The sequence below is a fragment of the Strigops habroptila genome, chromosome 10 (genome assembly GCF_004027225.2).
Source record: "Strigops habroptila isolate Jane chromosome 10, bStrHab1.2.pri, whole genome shotgun sequence".
Classification (NCBI taxonomy): domain Eukaryota; kingdom Metazoa; phylum Chordata; class Aves; order Psittaciformes; family Psittacidae; genus Strigops; species Strigops habroptila.
This window is the reverse complement of record NC_046359.1, coordinates 10829883-10855183: the sequence shown is the minus strand read 5'-3', so window position 1 is coordinate 10855183 and position 25301 is coordinate 10829883. Positions and strand designations below refer to the sequence as shown.

At 40.3% G+C, this 25301-nt stretch overlaps 1 long non-coding RNA gene across 2 annotated transcripts in view; it reads left to right on the top strand.

Annotated features, from left to right (window-relative positions):
- LOC115613977 overlaps window positions 1-22852 on the top strand; it is a 30282-nt gene extending 7430 nt beyond the window's left edge. For both annotated transcript variants that reach the window (XR_003993589.1, XR_003993588.1), the window contains 3 exons: window positions 9353-9451; window positions 20214-20270; window positions 22754-22852. This is a non-coding gene — a long non-coding RNA (uncharacterized LOC115613977). The remainder of the gene's footprint in view (window positions 1-9352; window positions 9452-20213; window positions 20271-22753) is intronic.
- The last annotated feature ends 2449 nt before the right edge of the window (window positions 22853-25301 follow it).

Sequence of the window (25301 nt, the reverse complement as noted above, 5' to 3'; positions counted from 1 at the left end):
GCCACACGGGCCCTGTTTGCCTGACCCAAGGCAAATATGCCTTGGCTCAGTGCTTGTTTCTATATGCTTGACTGAAGCAGAAGTGATTGCTCACAAATAGGTGGGAGAAAAATAAAGCAGAGAAATGAAGGGGCAGCCTTTTATGCATGGAAAGGGGAAAAGGACACTTGAAAATTACTTGAAAACCCCCAGACTTTTCACACTATTGGCAGGATGGTAAGAACAGAAAATGAAGTGCAGACAAGAAGTTTTTAGAACAATTAAACACTATGGAAAATAAAAGGTTCAGGCCATGAATTTAGAGGGGTGGCTGAAGTAAGCGGGCCTGTTTTGGCGTGCTCAGCTTGGGGCAGCCTAACAGTGTTCACAAGGGTGGGGTGGGGAAAGAAAGCAAGAGGGGAAAATGGCACATATGCCTGTTGGCTTCTGGGTGCTTGCTTTCTTTCCCCGTAGTATTTTGTGGTTCAGGAATATATTTCTAGTCACACAAGGAGTTGCAAGTAATTGTAATACTGAGCAATTCTATGCTGATAGCAGTATACCTGTGCAATGCATGGAGGTAGCCACCTGGGTGCCAGTCTGTGGGGAATTGGACCCAGAAAGTTTTTGGTTTTCCCCATGAAATGCAAATGGCTTACAATCAAAGGCCGTGTCTTCTCACAAACTGGCACTAACTTAAACGTATCTTCGTTTTGTAACTGATACAGGCAATTGATGTGGGTTTTACATAGACATCACCTGGAGCGTTTCCTGGTTTGTATTCCTGCCCACCAGGGTTAGAGATGTATATTCAACCCCTGTATTAAGATTTGCTTGCATGCATAGGTGCTTATGTTCACAGTGCAAACCTTTGTAAATGTTAGTGCTATTGCACTTTCCTTAAATCCCCTGCTCCCGCCATACAAACACAGGCAAGTCTTCTTTCAGTTTTCATTTAATTCAACTGTGCACTTGTATATGTGTATCACTGCAGGTGATATATCCTCAGCCTCATGAAGTTAAAAAAAAATTAAAATAATTTTCCTCCGCAGTTCTTGTTCCCCAGCTCTGACTTTAGATTAGAGCGAGGTCAACTTCTTGTTACCATGAGAAACGAGAATTCTTATTGGCTTGCAGCAGGGACCAACCTTAGAATAGAGGAAGACCAGATCCAGAGTTTTTCATGCATGATGTCATTTCTTTTCAAAAGTTAGTTTTAATATTTTAATACTTGAGTGTTAAAATGGAAGACAAAATAGAATAGAATAGTTCATCTGAAAGGGACCTGCAGGGATCATCTAAACCAACTACCTATCAGTATGAAAAACCTCCAGAATCAGTAGGCAAAACATTTTACAAATAAACTGTAAGTCTTGCACATTTTCCCCAGATTGTAGCTATTAAAGAATTAAAATGTACACAAGGAGATGTTGTTTTGGTTTTGTTCTTTTTCTTGGATGATGCCACTATGCATATTAAATTCTGGAAGTGAATGGTATTTAGCTGAAAAAACAAGAAAACAGATCCCATTTTCAGATGTTCCTTATTCTTGGTATAGTGTTTTATGTCTGAGCAGAATTACATGTATTGAACTGTTGAAAGCTGGAGTTTTAACGAAATCCATCTCAGGCATAGAACTGCAGTCCGTAATCTTCATTTAGGTAAACACACCTACATTAAGCTATACATTCATGGAGACTGGAATGTGCCAGACAACTCTGCCGTGGAGAGTGGTCCAGGAAGGGCTGCCAATCAGCAGCTCGCATGCACCCACGTTGGCTTGAAGGCTAAGAGAGTTTCCTGGCATAGGCATAAGCACCAGATGCTCCATGCCACTTAGCTTCTGTGTTAGAAAGCTTCCCTTGGCATGCTTGATTTACTGGTGTCAGCAAAGCATCAGCAGACCCTAAGAAATGGTTTGCAGTCCGGTGTGTGAAGAAAGTAGTGAAAACGCTGAGAACAGGTAGGTCTGCCTTGGCTTTCTGAAGTGGCCGAGTATCCTGGATCAGTAGCATTTCTTTCATTCCTCCCTTCATTTCGTGCCTCTTGAAGGATAGTTAGAGCTGAAATATAAAGATGACAGTTTAAAGGTAATAATTATTGCTCACTGGAGGTAATTTACCTCTCACTGGAATTATTTTAACTGGCAATAAACAGGAGGAACTAAATGAAGTAAATTGTGTAGACATGTAAGTAAATGATCATAGAATCAACTAGGTTGGAAACAACCTTTAAGATCGTCAAGTCCAACGATTACACCAGGACTGCCAAGGTCAGCACTAAACCATATCACTGACGGCCTCATCTACATGATTTTTGGACACTTAAAAATTTTATTTCTTCACTCTGACTCTTAGTCTAAGGAAATGGGTTTGGTTTGTAATTCTGCCCTTACTTTTGAACATGCTGGCCAGTTTCATCTCAAGGCTCTGAAAAGGTTTGTGAAAACTAGTATTTGGAACAGGAGTCTGAGTCAGGCACAAGTGTGAAGGAGAGATTTCAATGCCAGTTCAAGCTGCCTTTTTTAAATGTCACTGTGAGTGCATGTTCAGCAAGGGCACTGCGAGGACCCAGCAAGAGAGAGTTTTTACCCAGCTCTTGGCATAGAATTTGGGGATAATGTGCAGGAATTGGAAATTCAACAGGAAGGGAAGTCACAGAGGCTAGGGAACAACTATTTTTGCTATTGCTGCTGCACTTTATTTTTAATGTAACTAAGGTTGCTGTGGACTGGTTACCTTACTATAGCTAAGTGTACCGGGTCCTGAGAGTGTGATGCATATACATCATTCAGTTTATCGCAGGTCCAGAAAGACAGGAGCAGTGAAGAATTGAAAAAGGAAATATAGTAGATCAAGATGAGCAACGTGGGCAATCGTGTTGTCTGGATTTGTTTTATTGTGGAGGAGGACCTGAAAAGCAGAAAATATTCTAGCATTGATAAGTAGACATATCAAGAATTAAAGTTTTAGAAATAGGAAGGATGTTGCTGCTACCAGCATGGAGAAAAGGAAATAACATAAAAGGAAAAATACAAGCTGTTCAGTAATAACTGCAAAGTTTAGTATTATACAGATAGTCATCCTTCCAGGGCAGCAGATCAAAAGTGTTATTAAATATGTAGGGCTAAACTGATGGAGATCAGTTTGGTATTCAGATGTAGATTTGTGAGCCATTTACCTAGAGGTAATAGTTATATCAGTGTGAAGAGAGGAGGCTCCCTGAGGATAAGATACAGAAGATGAGGCCCACAATAGAGCTTTGAAGAGGTCTCACAGACAGGGGACAAGAGACAGAGGAGAATGAGGAGCCATTAGAGGGTTGTGAGAAATCCATATATGTGCTGGGTTGCAGTGTAACACAGAAAGAGCTTTGTTAGAACTGAGGAGCATCAGAAGTGCCCAGGGCTTGCTCCTTGCAGCCTAAATCAGACTTAAGGGTGTTTGAGCTTGCCTGTTAAAAATAAATTGTATATTTCTACCTTACAGTAGAGACATAACTTCAAAACCCAGCGGCCAAAGCCAAGGTGAGTTTTGAAAGAGAAAAAGGGTGACAACGAAGGGTGGAAGCCAGGAGGGGGAAATACAGCACAGGCTGTTACAGAGCTGAGGAGGGGACAAGACTGAGTGAGATGCATGCAGTGTTCAGAAATCAGGATGGGTCCAAGGAAGAGGTGCTGATTGTGGTAGCAATATTAGGTTTCAGAGGGATGAGGCAGAAATTTAAATATCAAGGGAGGCCTGGGACCTGGGGTTGTGTGTCTGCCTGGTGGCTACTATAGTGTACTTGAATGTTAAGTAAAGACTGTGGCTCCCCCCCTCCTTCCCTCCCACACCTGTTTTTAATCACAGCAAAACAAGTCCCTGAACTTCTCCAATTCATGCTTCAGGAAGCCTTCCTTTCCCAGAGCAATACCACTTTACGTATGTCCAGTGCCTGTTGTCCTGCAGAAGCCCTTGTTTTTTCTTTCTCTCAGGCACCACTGAAATGCACGTGCCATAGGACAAGGAAGCACTCTGTGGATGGTGGGGTCTGGCCCCTTGGTGCAAGGGCAGGAGGAGAGGCTGCCCCTCTTGATGTGGAATAGCTTTTGAGGAACTGCATTTTCTGAGGACCAGCCTTGCCATCCCTACCCAAGTCCTCTTTCACTTTTTGGTATAGAAATGTCACAGAAGCAGCTGCTGATAGGCAAGAAATTGCCATCAGCTGTGTGTAACGAAATTCCTCTTTCCAGTCCACCTTCCACTTATACCCATAACTCCCAAAACAGAGCCTTCTAAACACCAGCTGCTCCTGTTTTAACTCTAGGCACAGCAGCTGAGATTAACATGAAATTCTGTTATCTGAAGTTGTATGTACCGATACTCACTTCGCTCTAAAGTTGCTGTTAAACTTAGCAGCAAATGAAGCTGATACTAACTAAGAAGATGTGGAGCGGCAGATGCATGCAAGCATAATGCATGATTTCTGGGAAAGAGAATCGTGTATAGGATAGATCTATAAAAACGGAGTTCGTGGATTGGGAATGAGAAATAATTGTTTATTTAGAACATTTCAGGTGGTTCATCCTAAAGTGAAACGGCGTTTCAGCAAAGACTTCCCCACCCCTTCCCTCTACTCTCTATCAGAGGCAGGGCATGGATTTGGCCTTGGTTTGAAATTAACTTTTATTCTTCACTAAAAGCATAATGTTCTCTTAGTAAAGATACTCAAAGGGAGCCCCACAGTATTAGCTTGCTGGTTATGAAGCAGGTAGATTATGGATGGAAATCAATCCATGCGGCAATTGGTGCAAAGTTGCTAGTGTATTGTGAATAGACAGGTGACTCTTCAGACAGTGGGCTTGCTTTCACACACTTGGCAATGTGAAGAAATAAGCTTCTTTACACAGGACTAATACAGGGAGATAATCTGAATAGCTACTCTGTAAGAGAGGTCCTTAGGAATTTATTTCAAATTAAGTATTTCATTACCTATGGAGTAAAACTTGATAATAAGGAAAAAACTCTAGAGCTGTTAACCACAAATGTTTCCAGGAGTGGAGGAGTCTCGGATATGATATTAGTGGTTTCTTGCCACCCCAGGAGGAGTGACCGCTGTGGAGAATGGGAGACCTGTGTCAGTTCATTTTTAGCAGCACAGGTAAGGAAGGATGGAGAACACCATAGGTCTTCATGCTTTTCAGCAACCTCACAGTGAAAAAGCAAACCACAGTGTCACTTCTTTCTTAGAAGATCTGGGGTTATTTGGCCATGTAGTTTAGAAGCAGTAATGGCTGAGGTCACATGCCAGTGTAGTCAGGGAGTTTGGTATTTAGTCTTGTAGTTGTAGTGGTGTGCTCTTGAAGCTCTGTCACTGGAACAGGTACTTGCCTATGCGAATTGGAAGCACTCTTCAGGAACTGTGATGCCTCAAGCCAGCTCCTTGATCGGTGTGAACTCACTGTTTTCTTCATCAAGGTAGCTGCTGAGGGAGCAGGTCCTGCTTCAGCTGTGCAAAAGAACAAATCCTGAGATATTTTAAAATGTACTTAGAATGCAATATGTTAATAGGGGTGTTTTATTGTTTGTGGATATATCAGTCATTATCAAATCTCTTATAAGTCTAGTGTATAAAATGTGTTGTTTATGTTGTATGTAGTTCCACATAGCTTATTACTATTATTGTAATATACACTTAGACATAGAGTGATATATTTGTTCTGTTAAAGGGTTTCAGGTGTGTTTGGCTGAGGCTATACATTGCAGACCTGTTTTCTATCACCTTGCTCGTGTTGTCACTTATATCAGTGCAAGTAGGTGTAAACAGCTGCTAATTCCGGGAGGTGGCAATGACTGCCCAAGGTGCAGAGATGAGAGAATCAGACTTTGTATCTGTAATACTCGGTATTACATTGCAAAATGTAACCTGTTAATTTATTTTCCAGACCACTTTTCAAACAAATAGCTACATCTTGTGGTGGGGTTTTTGGTTGGTTGGTTTTAGGTTTTTTTTCTTTTTCTTTTTTTTTTAACAGAAGAGCATATAGAGTCACTTTATCAAAATGGGTTTTGAGTATCTCAGTAATAATGCTGAAATCAAATGCAAAAGGAGCACTTAAAGGAGCAGTTACTAAAAGTTATTTGTTGTTAGGTTTTGTTTTGGTTTTTTAATTCCTCCTTAAAAGCATCCTCAGTTTTGTCTGACATATGGACCTAAGACCCACACATTCCATTGTGAAAGTATCCCTAATGATGTGCTAGTTCTCAAGGATGTATCAGAGTGCTGCAGCTAACACCCGATAACACTGCTCACTCCAGTGCTGGCACACTTTGCCTGCTGGGTGCAAAATCTCTCCCGAAACAGATCTGAAGCAAGAAGTAGGGATCTGCATTGACTTGCAGGACCATGCAGCAAGCAGCATAAAAATCAATTCTCACTCTTACTCCTCTTCGTCAGGAGGCTAGATAGAATGCCTGATCCTTTCCCTCTTCAGACATCTTTTTTCCCTTGTTTCCTGCATGCAGGAAATGCAATTGTTACTTGTCTTACAAGCCCTTAGCATTTTTTTTTTTAAGAGCATGATAGTTATGCACTGTGGCAAGATTTTGCTTTGTACTTTTTCGCAGGACTGAAATTAAAGCAGAGCTCCTATGTTTAATACATTAACAAAGATGAGTGGAGTTATAATGAAGGTCTTCACTCTTAGACTGACCCTTCCTTAACTTCTGTTTTGTCAAAACGAACACACCCAGTCAAAGCAATGAAAGTCTTGAAGTTAAGGCTGTGTGCATCCAACAAAGAACTATGGGATGCACACGCTTGTGGAGGTTGCTGGAAATAACTCCTTGTCCTTGCTTTAACTCTTGTTTGCAGGCTGGGCAAGGTTTCTGCAGGAAGAGAACTACAAGGACTTTTGTTGTTTGCAAAGTACAATATATAGCTAACCTCTGGCATTGGGTCCAGGAGGCTGGTCTGCTGCTTTCTCTCTTTGCTCAGCTGGCCTCCTGCTTAATCTGCCTGCTGTAACTGGGATGTTTGCAATTACTTTCCCTCTAAGTCGCGTCCTGTGTTGTACTGTATGGTCAGGACACAGACAAGATTGCCTCTATGTTTCTTTAATTAGACCAGCTGGAAAGAGGAGATGGTCTCAGAGGCACAAAAACTCTTCTCCAGGCTAAGACTAATAATCTTGTAGTTTGAAGAACAATAACCAAACTTCAAAGGGTGTTTTCTCCCTGACAGCTCTTCATCTAATCCTGCCTTTATTCATTATATCTTCAGGCTAAGAGGGCCTATCTGATTATTGACCCTGTCTCCTGTTCAAGGGTCCCTTATATTTCACCCAACTCTCACACTGATAGGAGAGTGACTGGATGTTTGGCCAAAGCAGGTAGTCCAGAGAGGCATTTGGTTTTGGTAATGACCTCAGCTGTTACTATTTGCAAGTGCTCTTGGTAAAGTACTCAAGTGAAGCAGGGTACCTCTGTTAAAGTGACTGGAGCAAATCTACTGCTGTGTGTGCTTAGAAGCATTGAAAAGATAGTGGTTGCAAGGGACTTCTGAAGGTTTCTCATCCACCTTCTGCTTCAACTTCAGATCTAGATCATGTTGCTCAGGATCTTCTCTAGTTGAACTTGGCCTGTCTAGCTATTCTGAATCTGCCTGCTGTGAAGTGCAGAATTTCACAGGAAATTTTAAATCAGATCCATTACAAAATGAAAGTGCATTGCATCCACACCATTGTTGCAGCTGTTGACTGCATTCGTCATGGTTTTATTCAGTAAGACATTGGAATAAGCTTTTTCATCTAAGAGTCTGTAAATTGTTGGAGTCATTGACACAAACTTTTGATGAAACTTGCCATCAGCTGATACAAATCAAACCTACCTCAAGGCTGAGGTTTTCTTTGCTGCCTCAGTCATGAACCTTTTCACCTCTAGCTCATGCCTGGGAGTGAAAATGTGCAAATACCTTCCACTGCTTCCAGTAGGGCCAGATCCAGACATTTCTGGAACACCTATGCAGGGCTTCTCGTACACTGCTCCCACGAGCTGCAGATAGCAGGCATTTGATCAACAGTGATTTGAAGCAGATGGAGGAAGCTATGGGAACAAAGAGTGAAGCAGTGCAATTGCACTACTGTAGGTCTCATGGAAGGTAATAACCACTTGGACTACAATCACTGTGTTTGAGGTTTCACCAGAACAGCCTTTGTGCAGGGATTAATGGGGTCCTCTCTATCACCCCTTTTTCTATTGAAAGAGGGGTAAGGTGGCCTAACCAAGGCTTTGAATCTCTGTTTTCAAGCCCTAATGTTTCAATTCTTGCTCTCTGAGCCAGATCTTGTATCTTCATGTATACCCACCTTTTATGAAAGATCTCGGAAAGAACCACTGTAATTTCCTAGCTGGTAAGGAAAGAAAAAAAAAAGTCATTTCAACAGCTTTGAGGTTTTGCTGTTATTAACAATCAGCTTACCACAGATGCTCTAAGTGATGGGTTGGTGCTACTGCTAAGCTGACACAACAGCTATTGCTGCCAAGTCCTGCTCCCCTCCCCTTCCTGTCCTTGGTCTCTGCTGGTGTTTGTCTGACACCAAAGTGAGCCAGTTCAGAGAGCTCAAACAAAAAGAAAAAATACTCTTTTTTTTTTTTTTTTTTAAATTTTGAGTGTTTCTTTATTGTTTCTATTGCTTTGCCTCCCTTAATTGTGAACTAGATCAGGACTGTAGTTTCACTGTAATTTTGGGTTGATATGAGTGTGCTGTGTAGAGCAAAGGTGTCACCCCCAGCTTTTCCCTGCTTGTGTTCCTACTGGAATTCAGGCCACCTGTGTTGGGAGGCAGATCTTGGTGCCAGCCTGGACGAAAATCAACTCCTCACTCCGATCCCTAATTTTTCTTCAGGTTAGTTTTGAGCTGGTTACCTGATACAGTTTATTACATAGCTGTGCAAGTGTTAGAAGGAGGGATCAGCATCTCCTTTGGCCAGTAACTTGCACTCATTTTGGCTGAGAGACATCATGGAAGGGCTACTTCAACTATGTAAAACTGGACCCATTTCACTGACACTAGAGCATTTACTCTGCTTCCACTGAAGGTAAATGAGAGCAGAATACAGTCGAATAGAAAGAACAGATGTAGGATAAAAAGAGTGAAGTGTGGAAAAAACCAGAATGTGGTCCTGTTCAGATGTCTTTTTCAGTTTCTTTCAAAGAAATTGAGATTGGCTAGAATAAGGAAAATATAATCTCTAAACCAGTCCTGCTTGTTATGTTACGTTTTCCCAGGTGAAGATGCACGTTAGGATGGCACATCAAGGGGCAAATACACCATCACGAGTTGAATAGAAAATGCATCCTTCTGACTTTGTTTTCTTTCTTCTGCCCACAGTGCCCAGCCAGAGTGCAGGGATCGGCATACTGCCAACATCTGCCTCCTCGTCATTAACACACAAAGCCCCAAAGAGAAACCGAGCAAATATTTCCTAAGGTAAGTGTGAAAATCACATCCCTGGCTGGGTCTCTTCAGCTAAATTTAGCTCTATAATTATTAAGCTGAGTGTAATAAAGGCCATGCAAGTCAGCATTTTTTTCCAGTGGCCTTAGCGGAGTTGCACTTGGTAGCCATTTCTACAGTTACTCATAAGTCAGTGGGTGGTTTGGTTATGCTTGGCTTCAAAGCACTTGAGAGATGATTTTGTAGCTGTAAAAAGTTATCTGAACTAAAAAGGAAAATATTTGTAACTTGTCAATCCCCTCCTGTTGAAGAGGCAGTTATGTTATAACCACCCTTTTTTTTAATTCTGATTTCAGTACATCTCTGATGTGATTGTTTTTAAATAATAAAAAATAATCTTAAAGCATCATTCAAGGCTTTTTTTTTTTTTTTTTTTGGCTTTCGTTGCACTTTATTCATATGTCTGTAACGTGCAGAGGAATAGCCCAACCTTGCACAACACAAGGCTAATATACCACTTGAGTTGTGAAGGTGTTGCCTGTGTTTTGCACATAGGGAGGAATTTCAAGCAGTGACTATACTGTTCCCCCTCCTCCAGCCTTTCCAGTGAAATTCCCCATTCTGATGCTCTCAATAAAAAATATATTATTACATTACTAGTCCTAAATGTTATGTTATATACTGGGTTTAAACAAGCATGGCTGTCCTCCTTCACTGCTGAGAGTGAAACAGTGCATTTTTAAATTGCTTTTTTCCCTGCAGTTGGTAGATACTGGGAGAACTTTGTCCGAATGTCATATCTTTGTTGCACAGGACATTGTTCAGGCCTACACCTTGATAATAGAATGTTGTTTAGCCCTCCGTCTCCTCCAGGACAGATACTTCCATTCTTCAGAGCATAAGAGCTAAAGTAATTTCTCTGCCAATGTTTGTGCTGCTCCCATGGAAGGATCTCTCACTGGATCCCCATCTTTTCTTATCTTTAAAGCTCCTTTTAAAGCTTTTCTTCTACATTGCAGTACCTTATATTGTCTTGCTTTCCAACTATCCTCATCTATTTTCTTTTCCATTGGCTCCTGTGTGTTGCTGCCTAAGCATTGCACAAGTTCTCTGAGCTCATCCAAAGTGCCCAGATGACGGTCATCCTAATAGACCACACCACTGCCCTGATTGGAGTGGACCTTGAAGCCCTATACGAGTTTTTTTTTTCCCTTGACTGATTTTTTTCCTGTCTGCCTGTCTCTGGAGAAGCTTGAGAGATACAGCTCCTTCATGAACATTAAAAACAATTATTGCTACATAGAAACTCCTATACACAAACCATAGATGCTACTCATAGAAACAAGTGGCTAATTTATTCAGGAGCAGAAAAGAAAATAGGATCTTAAGACACTTTTAAATTTCAGCTTTAGCTGGAAGTGAAGAAGTCTTCCAGAATGCCTTCTAATTCTTTACTAATGCTTCCCTCCTTCCCCACAATGATCTTGTTCTATCACTCGAAGTATTGTATGTGCTCAGAAATTGTGTATCTACTCTGTTCAGTAACAGAAAAAAATTACATGAATGAGTGCTGTGGGGCAGCAATGAAGTGTAGCAGCTGCAAAAAATGGGCAGTATCAGGACTTCAGAATTAAGGAGCAGACTGTTCTGCTGGTTTGGTTTGGGGTTTTTGGGGGGTTGGAGGTTTGTTGTGTTTGGATTTTTTGTGTGTGTGTGTGTTGTTTGTTTGTTTTTAATTTACATGGCTTCCCTCCTGTCACTTTGATATCTATCTATACCATACCTGAAGAATCTTTTTGCTCCCAACTTACAGTAGAAAATGCCTCAACACCTCCCCCCCCCCCCTTTACTGTTGCAATAGAGAAAAGTGGGTTTGGTTTGTATTGGGATTTTTTTTAACTAAGAGAAAAATTAACAGCACTAATTATTGCTTTTAAACACAATGATCCTCTGGTCTGAAAGCTGGTTTTAGGGACTGTTGTTGACAACAGCAATAAAAAGAAAATCTCAGCTGGTTGATTTGCTTCTTACTAACATGGTGCTGTACTGTTTGCCTTTCAAGGTTCTTAGATGAAACATTTTTCAAACGTCAGCTTGTTAACCTTTGGACATCCAGTTGGGTGGATAGTCCCTAAAATGGAGTCATATTTGGTCTTGTATTTACATCTGGTGTATGCGGAAATGCAATCCAGAGCTTGGGGCATTATTTGAGATGAGGCAAATTTAAGGAAGCTAATGAAATTATCTGAATTGAACTAATGTAACAGCTAAAAATCAACTCTTCTGAACAGCACTGGGGGAAATGCCCCACAAAGAGGACCCTGTTTTTTTACAGATTTTCTTCATTCATCTCTCCAGGACAGTAATGTTTTTTCTCACTGTGCCTGGGAGTCCTTGTTCCCTTTGATCACCATCTCACGGTCTTGCAGTTTCACTTCTCACTCCGGCTGTTCCCTCAGAATTCCTCCCACCTTTCCCTTGTTTGCCAGATCAGGCAAGGTTTAGCCCTTGTTATATTACCATGGGTTTATCCAGTTTAAATGTTCTTTAGCATTTCTTTGATTAGAATTGACTGAAAATGGGAGAAATGAAGAAGTAGGAAATATTTATATGTTTGAACTCTGCTGGTTTTCACAACTGGATTTAAATTTCACACGCTTTCAGCATTTTGATAGTTTTGAAATTGTTACAGTTTGAAAACAGTACTTCAGTTTAAAAATAAAAGCTCTATAGACTTGGCTATAGCTCGTACTTTTTTCCATTGCTGTAAGCTGGCCAATCAGAATTCAAGGAAAATTGCAAACCCCAAATATTTTTAATTGAAAAATCTGGCAAACAAGTCTGGGAAAATCAAGGTGCACTAGAAACTTCTTATTCTCTGAGTAAGCTAGCAGGGTTGTAAGAAGCAGGTTAGCCCTGCTAGCCTGGTGCTCCATCCAGGTTCAAGCAGGAGACTGAAAATTGCACTGCATGTGCACCTCATTCAGTCTTGGCTTTGATCTCAAACTAAGGAGCACATAACACTAAATGTTGGACAAATGAGCTGGTAGAAATTGGAGTTTGATATCACAAAGGTACTTATTTAAACCAAAATACATCCCACAACTCCACTGATACAGAGCAGAGATGACAACAGTGGTCTACAAAAACTATTTTGCCAGTGTGCAACGTTGAGAACCATTATGTGTTGTAAGTACGCTATAGGATTTAGTAAAGCAGGGTAAAGCCCTGCTGTGGTACGTGTCATTTGTGGCATACAAGTCATCTCAGTGTAGCACGTGGCTGGGAGCTGCACTTATCACTGCCCCAGCTGTGCTGGGGAGGGCAGAGCTGAGGCTGGGAGAGAAAATCCCAAAGCACAGTCCCAGTTGGATGCTCAGCAGCTGAACCCAGACACAGTCCTTAATTGCTCATGAAGAACAGGTGAGCATGCCTGGAGGAGAGATGCTTTACTCTGTGAGGTTTATAGCTGGCTTTACTAAACTGTGATTTGAGGCCTTTCAAGGGGGACTTGTAATGCAGCAAAATCATGATGCTGTATGTGGCACTCCACTGTTGCGCACAGCATCCATAAAAAAGAGGTTGGGAATCTCAGAGTAACGAATCCTACGGAAGTCTAGAGGAAGGCAGAATCTAAAAATCACTCTGAGATAAATCTATTGTCTCTATTGTTTTTGTATTTCAGTACCTCACAACCCTTAAAATTGTTTGCTTGCTTGTTTTGGTGCAGCCTTTCATTGTGATATGAAGGTTGTGCTGCCATCACCACAAGAGAAAGGAGTGGTGGTGCAAAAAGACTGTATAGCATGCAAGTGGCTATTGAAGAGTTCCCTATCAGAGCAGACAATTTACCATAGTGTTCTGCAACATTCACCCACTATGCCCATTCTCCTTCAGCTTTTCAGTTTCTAACATGCTTTCTAATAAGCTTATTTCCTTGTGAGAGCATGGAGGACTGGCTCATCGCTCTCCAGAGCTGTAAGGTCAGAGCTTCCTCCTCAAAAAGCTGGTGGCACGGTAGTTTTCATACAGTTGGTAAGACATTTTGGGGCATCATAAACATAATGAGAAAGGCCAGTTCATGTAATTTAGGTGGCTTGTGGGTGAAGCACAAAGGCTATTGAGATTTGTTGAGCTTAAAAGAAGATTTTGTTCCTTGTACTTTGCTGTTAAAATATATCTGCTGACACAAGATGGGGAAGTTATTACAGACTGCTGCAGGATGTATAGCTAAAGATTAGTCTGGTTGCCAAAGGAACAAGCAAAAGCAATTATTCATGAACTCACCTTACTCTTCCTTCTGACAGCTGGGAAATACATTTCTAGAAAAAACAGAGAGAGTTGTTACCTTCTCTATATCTCTTTATTTCCCTGCTGTATGTGGATACTGTGAGAGTTCTGTTCTTGAATTAGGTTTTTGAGCTTTGGTTGCTTTTTTTTGGATACAGGCCATCTTTTGGAGTCCTGGGTTGAGCAGTTTGTGTTATATTTCCATGCTGAAGATACTGTCACAGTTATCACAGCAGTTACTGGAAAAGAGGAGAAACAGTGTCTTACGTGTATCAAGATCCCTTGAAAATCTGTTGTCAGACCTGGACCTAGGAACATCATGAAACACATGCACATCGTTCCCTAATGTCCTTAGAAAAGGCACCATTTGTCACCAAAGCCATGCCATGCCAGTTCTGAGCAAGTTGTAACTGCAGGCATGGAGAAAACCACTCTGCATTCTTCACTGTTGCAGATGATGAGGTCCATTCTGGTTCCCACAGGCTTTTCTTAAAGAGATATGCTCCTATCTTAAAGCTTCAGATGTCACTTAGTAAGACAATGCTGAAGTGGTAGCAGAAGCATGATGCCCTTGTTTCCAGCTAATTTACAGTTGGCACTGCTTTTCTTCAGGCTTGTGGTTGCTGGCTTCAGTTTCTAGGAATTACTGCATCAGAAATGGTTGTCTGGGGAAAGAGAATATTAGGAAAAAATATGTGAGCAGGTCAGGAGCCTGAAATTCATCTATCGCTGCTTGCCAGAGGGAGCATATTCATCATATGATATGGATAGATGTCTAGATGAATATGCAAGTCTAGATGAATATGCAGTTCCAGAACCAAACTTGAACCTTAGAGCTTTGGGGAATGCCCAGCAGCTTTGTATCTTTAGGAGTTGTAGCAATAGAAATTGTAGCTCTCTTACAGAATATGCATAGACAAATCCCTACTTTGCTAAACATGTAAGTAAATGATATATGGATGAACAGCTGAGATGACAGCGCAGCAGCACTCTTCTGCCTCAGTAGCTCCTCTTAAACCTCCCATCCCCTCATAATATGTTCCTCATTCACTGCTGCTCTTAGTCCTTGTCTGCTCTTTGTTAGCATCAAAATACTGCCTAGCTTTAAAATACTGATGCGAAGGGCCAGGGTTAAAATACAGATGCCTAAAGATTGGGCTGCTAGGCGATCTAGACCTAGAGGTTGCAGATGTGCTAGTGTTCCACACCTAACTAGAGGCTCGGGGACAGAGTTTAAAGCCCAAATGCAACTGTTCAGGCTCTCTCCTACTGGGAGATAGGGACACTGGTTGAAGTTGGGTACTAAGTATTTTGTGAAATCTGGGCTATGCATTGGTGTTTGGATGATTTAAGACCCATTGCTTCTGAGTGGCAGAGAATATCATGTGTCACACTTGCATCTGGGAAATGGTTCCTGTAGGCTGTTACCATCAGGCACCCATTTCTAAAAGTATTGACCTAGAGTTGTTTAAAGTTGTTCTTTGGGCACAGTTCAGATCACAGCTTGAGCAGCAATGTTTAAAGTGAAGCAGACCTCTGATTTTTATAAGCTAAATGCTTTAGATAATAGTTATTACATTGTCCAGTTATTTCAAGAAGAACAGCAATTTGTTGTCTTTTTTTCCTGATCTGGTTTTTAGTTTAGTTTTGGTTTGGGTGTTTTTTAGCAGTTGGTCTCCTCTGCCTTCATTGCCCAAATGTAAATTGGTGCAGAAGTTCCCAGATTAGAATATATGACATAAATGAAGGCCTAGTGATTCAATTTTTGTTTTCGTCTGTTAAGTCCACATAATGGGAGCTGGCTGCTTATCACTGAGTAAGATCATGGAATGATTTAATGGGGGCTTAAATGAAAAGTAAGAGTTTTCATACTGGTGTGACGCAAATCCTGTGTCCAATTAAAGCCTCAAAGCATTTTTTAAAAGCTGTATAAAAGGTGGATCATTTCTGTAAACAGCCCTTAAAGTGAAAACCCAACACCTTTGTTGTGGGAGAAGTAATACCATCTCAAATACCTTTGCAAACAAAGAGTCCCTTGCCTTCTGCGAGCTGCTCTCTCTTTTTTCAGCAGCTCAGCATGGGGTGCCAGAAAAATCATTAACGGGCCCATCTTGCACTTCTGGCTTTTCCACACCTGCGTATCACGATCCCTGCTGTAACTTTATGGACCGTGAGGAGGCAGGTTTGACGCCATGAAACACAGGCTCAGCTAACAGCTGCAGGATGGGCAGAAAGCCAGACAGTAAAATGTAAAGAGGAGGAAGGAGAGGGATCACCTTTGAAGTTTACAAAAAAAGAAAAAAAAAAGGCATGACTTTGACCACTTCCTTTTTTAATTAGCTGTCTCAGGTACATTGAGCCACCAGTTTGAATGGAAACTGGTGGGGGTTTGTTGGAAATGCTAGCGATTATACTGTAAGGGTTTATGTGTATGTAGCTGTTACTATTTTTTACTGTTCAGTTTTGTTGGGGATTTTTGGTTTGGGTTTGTTGGGGGTTTTTTTTTGTTAAGTTTAACATCCTAGCACAAAGTCAGGGAAAAGAGCTTATTGCATTCGGGAATGCCTAAACTACAGCTAAAATCTGTATCTTGCAAGTGTGAAAAACAACATTAATGCAGTGTTGAAAGTGAGGATTTTAATCACACTTTGGCCAGGAAATTCATGATTACCATTCCCATAGCAACCAGGACACACCTCCAGGGTACACAGGTAGAATTTTTTTATACATGTATCTAGTGTTAACTTCTGGTCAATATCCACGCGAGCACCAGGAGGTTGTGTTTGGTTTGCTTTCCTGTAGCTGAAAGCCAAATTGGAGGGATCCTGTAGAGGAATTGCAGTTGCTGCAGGAACCAAACTTTCCTGTGCCCTCAAGAGGCCTAAAGTTCATTTTAGACTAGTATGTTCCTTATACTCTCTACGCATGTTAAAGTGTGTTCAGGGAGAAAATAAAAGCTGTAGTTGTCATCCAAACTACACGAATTTAGTTTACAAGACTGTAAATCATGAGTAAGTACGTTGATGTTAATAGTGTGTTATGGTCAGATCCTTATACATGGGAGTGTTTTTCCTCAAATGTACTTTTGTGGCTGAGAAGACTTACACTTAAACATCCTTAAAGGGTAAGAAAACCTATCTATGCCCACAGAGGGGTGTGTAATTGTTGATATTAATACAAGTTATTTCTTGTAAGGGGGGTTCAAATTGTTTGTATCTTCTTGCCTATGCAATTATAGTGATATTTCATGGTATTTCATGGTTAAGAGACCTAAACACTCAAAACATTTTCAATTTCTCCTGCTGCAAATTTGGCAAAGGCATTCTCCAAATCGAAGAATGCAATTGGAAAGAAAAAAAGAAAACAAACATATTTTGAAGTGATACAAATCTTCTACGAAAGCACATGCAAAATATACCCTAACTTATAATTTTAAGAATACATGTAACACTGATACTTCAGAACCGAATTGAGCTATCTACCAGACTGAGAATTTCTAGGAGGTGATTAAGGTATAATACAGTCAAATCCTAAATACATCCAGTGGGTATTGCTCATGCCTGGGAAAATTCATTTGGGAATTTATTGGAGATGCAAAAAATCCTTCAGACTGTGGGGAGGGGAAGAAAATCAACAAAATTCTCTATTGCTGTAAAGTGCAGAGTGATCTCGCAGTAAAGTCCAAGGGAATAATATCAATGGTGTAAAATTTCATTGTGATTTGTAACTGCAATAAGTCTGAGTCTGGTTTCTGTTTGAAAGAAAGGGAGAAGGAGTGAGTAACATTGGATATTAGAATAAATCCACTGAATCCAGGTAGAAATGCTTTTTCTTTATACAGGAGTTGAATCTGGTGCAGCGTGCTAGTGTGTTTTAAATGGTTCGAAAAAGGGCAAAAGAGTGCACCAAACTGTGTATTGTGTTATACACAGCTGGTTTGTACACTTTAAAAAATATTTTGGAACCATTCTTTTCTTGTGATGTTTTTTGCACAATGTTTTTAAACAGAAAATTAAAAAAATATTTTAACTCCTGTTTCCAAACTGTAGTTGAAATATGCAATTTAATACATCAAAGATAAAGAAACATTTATTTAAATTAGTTTAAGCTATTGTTTTATTTATTTTTACAGAATCTATTTTTAATACTCTAGTATATACTCTAATGAATCTGCCTGTCATTTCTTGGTCTTTGCTTTTTCTGTTTTCAGACATAAGAATTAAAAGAAAAGCGTACAAGAGAGCTCGCAGCCAGATGGTTCTCTCTAGGTGATCCATTCCCCAATGTAGGAGTGTTGATTTTATTTTTTGAGATCAGGTACTCTATATAGACTTCATAAGTAATGAAGTTTCAGAAGTAATATCTATAGACTATTTAAAAAGGTCTGTCTAGTACTTATGGGTTGTTGCACTTCGTACATCGTTAAGCATAAGAAAATAATTGTTTCCCAGTATCATACTATAATAAAATATTATGAATACTTACCAGGTTTTTGTAGAGGATGGTAGAACTGATAGCTTAGCTCGTAAGTTTTTTGTTTTATTTTATGAAACCTTTTTCAAAACCAGCACGTTTTTTGAAGGAATGAGGATCTCAGAAAATTATATTAACTACAATTTTTTTAGGATTACTAGGTTATTGGAACTGCACAACTGGAAGGTTCTTCTAAAGAAAACATACAATCTAATCCACTCCCCTGCCCAACACAGCCTCAGATAATACCCACTCATCACTGAGAGCTGTTTGTCTAACGGCTTCTCAGGGACCTGCTCTCCCTGCCAAACTTGGTCCAGAGCCCCCTTGTTCTTACCATTAAAATATATTTCTCAGTCTGGAACCTTAACCTTCTTCCTGCAACTTAAGCCCATCCCAATTTGTGTTTTTCCCTATGAGGTAACTACAAAAATAGGAAAAAAAAAATTTCTTTTCCACTATTCCGGACAATAGTGACTTCAATCTTTTCTTTTTAAGCTAACACCATTTTAAGTAATTACATTTTCTAGACCTCTGTTCATCTTCATTGTTCTCTTCAGTTGTTCTGTGTCCCTCTTGAAGTGCCTCATAGACAACTGCATGTAGTACTCCCCTTGAAGCTGTAATGCAGCATAGAATTGAATTATTAATGTTTTGTGATTTCCAGGTTGGACTTGTGCTTGTAGTTCCTCTTGCAGTGTTTGGGTTTGCTAAGCTTGCAATCTTTGGTAGCCCCTCAGCTTTCAGCTCTGCAGAGCTCACTCTCTAACCAGATGTTTTACAGCCTATCTTCATGCAGTGGATTATTCTTGCCTGTGTGCACTGTCTTGCATTGTCTGTGCTGGACAGCCTGCTGCTTCTTCAGACCATGCTTCTGATTTGCCAAGATCACTTTGTATTCTAAGCCCAGCTCCCTGGTACCTTCTTCCCACTTGGTGTTGTCACAGATTTAATAGGTGTGTCCGCCACTCTGTCATCCAGGTCATTGCATGTCGTAATGCATGATGCATTATGGAGTCTAAGATTAATACAGGAGGAACATAAATATATCTTGTCAAAAGGATTAAAGATTTGTGTAGTAGGTCTAATAGTGGTTCTCAGAATACTAAATCAGGAGCTGCAACAGTGAAGTGTGTGGATGTACAAGGACTTACGGTCTAGAAAAAAAGGAGTTGGAAAGTAATAGAATAAAAAGCAACAAGATCAGTCTTCTTGGTAGAAATACAGACCCATTTCCTAATAATGCAGTAGCATGTCTAGTGACAGAACTAAGTATCGAATTGGAGATAACAAAAATAATTCTTCACTTGAGGCTAGCCTCACTTTTCCCACATGTCTTTGTTCCAGGTGGTTTGTGAATGTCATCAGAGTAAAAGCCTAAACCCTGCCAGAGTTCTCCTTTTTATACTGCATTATAGATCAGGTTATGGTTGTGTTGCCCTCACCAGCTGACTGCCTTTATTACGCTGACATACAGGAGAATCTCTGTAAGCCACTCCCAGGTGAACCATAACTGAAGTTGTAACTCACTTTCTGCTCTCAAGAAAGTAGAACCGAGTTCTGCAATGTCTGGATCAGAGAGATTACTTTTCACAAGAGGTCCCAGAAATACGTTTATTATTCTTTTGGTACCTTGCAGCCCTAGCAACATGGGGGTCCCTAAGTCCCACAAGGTAAGGAGAGGAGGTTGGTTTTGGTTTGGAGACTGCCTGGGAATTCCAGCAACTGGTGGAGATGGGGAGGGATGAAATAAAAGGTATTTTTCTTCTCATCAGCACCGAATGAGTGCTGAAGCAGACTGCAAGCCACCATCATGTTTCACTGTGTAATGTTTTCAATGAGCTTTTACATGGATTTTGTTCCTTTTTTAAAAATTTGATCAGTTGTCAAATTCTTTCTCAAGGTAAGAATGCCGAGGTCTCCTTGGAAGAAGGTGGAGTATTGCACACTGAAACACAGTTGGCAGTCTGAAATCTCTCACTCTGCTATTTCTGTTTTATGCTAAACCTGAATGTTGGATCATGTCCTGCAGCTGCTGTTTTCTGGGCCCTCTGAATTGCAGAGAAGACTTGAAGAGCCTTGGGAGAAGGTGAGTTCTCCCAGCAAAACTTCACAGCATCTCTCTGCTTTCTCCTCACTCCCTCATCCCCTGCCTCAACAACAATAAAAAAGGTTTATTTGAACTCTTGTAATTACATCTGTCTGGGAGAACAGCCAAAGTGTCAAGGTATCGGAATGAAATTCAGGTAAGTCAAGATCAAGTAGGGGCTTAAAGGGGCAAAAGGGAAGTAGGAAAAAAAAAAGGGGGGGGGAGGCTGGTCTTTATCATGGTAATAGTACTGAAGCCAAGCTGAAAAAGCCCAGACAAGGGGCTGAGTTACTGTACTATAAACTGCTTCCTGCCACTGGGCTTCACCAGGCGACTTTGCTGAGACTATCAGGCAAAGCCGCTCCGGCTGCTTCTGGCCCTGGGGAAGCTTCCCAGACCGCGGGACTCCCATCCTTCGGGCACTTGTGGTTCTCACTCCCTAGAGCACGAAAGGCTGAATCAGTAAACGGGTTCAGCGTCCCCCGCCGGGCCGCACACAGGGGTCCGGCCTCTCCAGCCTGCGGGATGGGATAGGGGGAAGCCGAGGCGGCCGGGACCGCCCCTCGGAACCCGGCAGTGGGAAAAGGTTCCTCAGGCCAGGCTCCAGCAGCACCGGAGGCTCCCGTCTGTGGAGCTGCGCTGGAAGTTCCATGCCCTCGAGGCATCGAGCCCTTCAGGGGTGCAATCAGGCTTCTAATCAATTAGGCAAATTGACTGTTGGGGCAAGCGATTTCCTATTCAAGGCAACCAGCCTGGGTTACCTTAACCCTATACTTCCCAGGAGCCCTGATCCTTCCCACCTCGGTGCTTTTTTCAGTAATAACAGGAGATATGCTCTGTTAATGCAGAAACCAAAATAATTTCATTAAGTGTGGGAGAATTTTGATGACCCTTAAAAAAATAATGATTTGGATTCATAGAATCATAGAACAGTTTGGGTTGGAAGGGACCTTAAAGATCATCTGGTTCCAACCCCTCTGCCATGGGCAGGGACACCTTCCACCAGACCAGGTTGCTCCAAGCCCTGTCCAACCTGGACTTGAACCAGTGTCAATTCAAAGGTGAAGGGACAAATATTGCAGAAAGCAGATAGAGAAACATTTGCTCTTTTAAATCCCAGTCATACAAAGACACAGTGCACATAAGCAGTCTCACAATTACTCACGGAATTAGTGCTGTATGAATTTAAATCCATAGGTGCTACAAGCAGTTATGGCATGCTGTTTACCAAAAACAACTTTAAAAGTCCTGAGGCCAGAAGTTCCAAGTGAAAGTTAAGATGCACTTTCCTTTTATATCCCTCTATTTCATAGCAGGGATATATTTTTACCAGGCTGTTCAAGAAGTTCTGCATAAACAAATCACGGAAGTTCTAAAGATTCTTCATAGCTGCAGGCATAGTGGAGGGTCAGGGCCATAGGATGTCACATCTGTTCTTCTTAAACAGTATTTTACATATACCAGGTTATTGGTTTCGCAGATTGTTTCCAAAGATGACATCGGGCTGCACTATTGTGTCTGATTTAATTTGCTATTTCAAGAGTTTTATTCACTATAACTTCTTGCCCAGTGAGTGTTACATACGGGACAGAAAAGCTAGCCCACACAGTACTGTAATCAGCTGCTTTCAGTGCAGAGCTGAGCAGCCCACCAAGCATATGGCCCTGCTCTTGCTTCTGTGCACTCCTACCAGTTGCATTAGTCTCACTCTTAAGTGAAAGGCAGGATGCTGAAGGTGGTGTAAATGAGTCACCCGCACCAGTAATTTATATATAAAAAGTGAATCCTGCATTAAGAATGATTCTTGAAGTCTTCTGCAGCCCAACTCCAGAGTCTTAGCTTACAGCTGGTCCTCAAGTCACTCAAGAATTTTAGAGATCAAATAACTTTGTCAGAAATAAAATGCTTTGTTGATTTTTTGACAGATTTTCTTCCTTCAGGAGGCAAGAAAGCTGTTGGATATATACAGAAAAGCAAAACGAGGAACTCTATGAATTTGCCAGCATACACATATAAAAATTCACACTTGCCTGCAATTAAAAATTGCTACTTAAAGTCATTAATGACAGCTGATGTATTAATTGCAAATTACAAGCTGAACATTACATAAAAGTGATGCATATTAAATCTCTCTACATCGATTCCAGTATGGTAGAAAACTGTAATTTAACCATAGGGGTTTTTTTACATTGGATTTTTTGTTGTTGTATTTTCAAGTCTAATTCAAGGCTTTATCAAACGAATCATGTGAATAGAAATTACAGGTCACTAAATATGAGGTGTTACACACTATTATAAAGCAATGTTTATCTCCTAGTTGAGCCAAATATGAAAATTACTTTAAGTAAGCTCACGTTTTATAACAATGTTTAATTAATATTAACAGTTAACATTAACAATGTTTGAATAATGATGACAGTTTATAATAATCACAATTTCTAATGTTGTTGATTTGTTTTTGTTTGATTTTTTTTTTCCTACAGTACAGAACCTCCAAAAGGAGCAAGAAATATTTTCAACATGAAAGGCACCTTTTTTACTTGCATCACATTTATCATCGTGCCTGCCTTAATATGACATCATCCTAGAGGTCAGTTACTGTCATTATGTATGAAGATATTTAATTTTATCCTATATGAAGACATTTTCAGGTCTTCTGAGTTTTGTCTAAAATAGTAAATAGATCCACTGTTTAACAGATTTCTGTTGGATTCTAGAAGAAGTTATTATATTAACATTTGTTTTACAGCATTTCTTTTTGTTTCCCCATTTGCAAAAATGATGGCAGGGTCTTATTCACAGTTGTTAATCAGTGAGTGCCAAAATGATGGAGCAGAAAAAATTCATAAACATTAAAAATCATTAAAATGATTCCACTGCTCCCATGTAAACCATGTGCCCAAAGAAAGAAAGAGACCAGCCAGTTAGGTACCTGAAAAGCTGATTAAATTTCAGATTTATTTCCCCACATGTAACACCAAATTTCAGCAAACCAAGACTACAAATTTGCTCTGTTTCATGCTCTGTATTGCATTAATTAATATATTTCTGTTGGACCAACAGGCCTTAGAGGCAGAGGGCCAGATCAACACTTAAAGAAAATCCTAGTCACATTAAGACCAGATCACTCTATTCCCATTTCAAAGTCTTTTTTCAACTACCAGAGCAATAAAATAGCAATGTAATGCATCTTGATCTAGGTAGGCTTGTGAACTGGAGGATCAGAGTGGCAACTTGAAATTTTTGTTGTTAAAAAGTCCTCTCTTTGTGGAACCCCAATCTTGTTTAGGAAGCTGAGGGACCTCATTGCAAACATCTTGCCCAGAAGCTTTTCAGAAACACTTATGAATACAAATGGCTTTCCTGACTGCCATATTGCCTCCTGAAGATGGTGAGCAGCCTTAGTGTTTTGATGGTTCCTCATCTTATTAATGTTTTCCTCAAGGACAAATTCACAGTATAGCTCCATTTTAAACAGGAAGCTAAGGTATTTAAAATTTACACTTGATCCATGTATTCTTTTCTGTGCAAGAAAACCTGTTTCCATACTTGAGCTCTGACAAAGCAGTTGTTTTTATGACGGAAGACTCTCAGTCCTCCAGAAAAGCAGCAGACCATTTGTAGTGTTGAGGAAGAACCACCACAGACCAGGTATGCAGAGGTGCAGTTTTTCACGGTAGCTCCACAGTTAGATCCCAGGCATGCTGTATTGCATAAGGGACGGTGATTTGGCAGTAATGGTACTATCTGCTATATATTCAGAACCTGATTATTGCTCTCCTCCAAATGCTTTTCTCTATTTGTTGCTACTTGGAGCAGGAGGCTGGAGCAGACCAACCAATTTATAGCTGTTGAAAATGTTTAGTAATCAAATGATCAGATTGCTTCTCCTTTTTGGTTTTTTTTTTTAATGAAGAGCTTGCAAGGCAGAGTAGGGACTAAAGCACCTTTCTAGAGTATTGCTATGGGGGTAGGTGGGTCTAAACTATAATTGGTTGCTTTGTAGTAAAAGCTTGTAGCAGACAGATGGGTGGTAGGTACCAGAGGCATGGAGTTTTCACGTGGAAACCTTTGAAACCACTAAGCAGTTTGGTATAAATGATGTAAGGTTGAGTTCTGGACCAAGGTAGCAGAAATCTGGTAATACTGAGTGGTAATTTGTGGGCAGACAAGGACTGTAGGGTGATTGCCCTCTAGCACTTGTAACTTCTTGTTCTAAAGCTAAAACTAAGCAAAATTTTTATTTTTAAGATTTTTCTGAAAAATTGCACTTCTGGCAAAGCTGCTGGTAAATCTGCCAGAAGACTGGAGGGGCAGGAGTTCACAGCTTCTGTTTGCAACCTCTCCTGTTCTTCATGAATTTCAACTAAAAGACATTAAAATAAATAACCTGCAAGCAGAAAATAATAAAGTGTAAGTAATTCTGGATGTAAATTTCATGGTTTTGTTACTGTAAAGGTTAGAAATGTTCTATTCTCAAGAATTAACCAGAAAGAACAAAAAATCAGATTTTTCTTTCTTTTTTTTTTAGATATTCAAGGCTTTAGAACTGGGGTTTAATATTTATTGATAACTAGTATTTACAGATAAGCCTTTCAAGCAAAAGATAGGATCTTAGTTAGCAGAAAATAAGCTGTGAGGGCTACGTGCTTTTGAAAAATAATAAACTCAACGTAAGGCTTAGGTTCCTAACAGAACACCAGTTTGCATATATGAGTCCAGAACTGTAGGAGGACTAGGATTAGGATTAAGTTTATTTTTATGGTACACCAGAAAAGGGAATGCTGGATATTTGCTACTAATAAGATACAAGAAAGCCAAAGGGAAAATCTGAGAGTAAAGAACCATTTTGTCTGAAATCAATTTCTGATTTTTTTAAATATAAAAACAACTATTATATTGCCTAAACCAAGATATATTGTTTCAAGTAATAAAATAAAATTAAGTAATAAATGAATAAATATTTCCCTCATTTTGCTAATATTTTACAGAAAAGTATCAAAACCAGCAAAACCCATGAGTGGGTTATGG